Source organism: Echinops telfairi, unplaced genomic scaffold (genome assembly GCF_000313985.2).
Source record: "Echinops telfairi isolate 266 unplaced genomic scaffold, ASM31398v2 ScPeMD7_655;HRSCAF=1070, whole genome shotgun sequence".
Lineage (NCBI taxonomy): Eukaryota > Metazoa > Chordata > Mammalia > Afrosoricida > Tenrecidae > Echinops > Echinops telfairi.
The window spans coordinates 27,222,304-27,223,258 of record NW_022104553.1 but is presented as its reverse complement, the minus strand read 5'-3'; positions in this window follow the sequence as shown (position 1 = coordinate 27,223,258).

Genomic DNA, 955 nt, shown 5'->3' with positions numbered 1-955 from the left:
CAAGAGACCCTAGAACTAGAAAGGCAAGGCTCACTGCGCCCTTTATCCCTCCACCCTTCAATTAACCCCTCATGTGTTTATCAGCCAGGTTGGCACAATAAGCTAATTACCTCATAGGTCTATGTACATATATTTATATGTTAAGTATCAAGGTAACAGATGGACATTGGGCCTCTACTCAAGCCCTCCCTCAACGCAAGAACATTTTGTTCTAACAACCTGGCAATCTATGATGCTCACCTTCCCAACACAACTGCTGAAGTCAAAATGGGTGCATAAGCAAATGTGGTGAAAAAAGCTAAATAGCCCAGCTATTAGAAGATATAGCATCTGGGCCCTTAATGGGCTAAATAGCAAAGCTATTAGAAGATATAGTATCTGGGCCCTTAATGGCTTGAAGTTAAACAAGGGACCATCTAGCAGGGAAGCAACAAAGCCCACATGAATGCAGCACACCAGCCTGTGTGATCACAAGGTGTCAATGGGAGCAGGTATCAGGAATCAGAAGACCCAAAGCAAGCAATCATGTTGATGCAATCCTGGTGGGTCAGAATGGAGACCGAAAGCCCCTCTGTAGACAACTGGACATCCCCTCACAGAAGGGTCACAAGGAAGAGACAAGCCAGCCAGGGTGCAGTGTTGGATACAGAAAGATTTCTCCCAAGTTGTCTCTGCCAAATATATGCCACACCTAGTTTCTTGCTACACATGGCAAACAACTATACACTTGGAGGTCGATGAAAGCAGGTCAGAGGTTATCCTCCCTAAGGGTGATCAGCCATCCAGAGCAATCAGACTATATAGTCTGTCCGACCCTAAGTAAGATATGAAAGTACTTTATAATTTATGAAGGGGTTGGGAGGTGAGATAGTTTATTGTGCCAGCCTGGCCGATAAACACAAGTGGGATTAACTGAAGGGCAGAGAGATAAATGGCTTGGTGAGCCTCGCCTTTC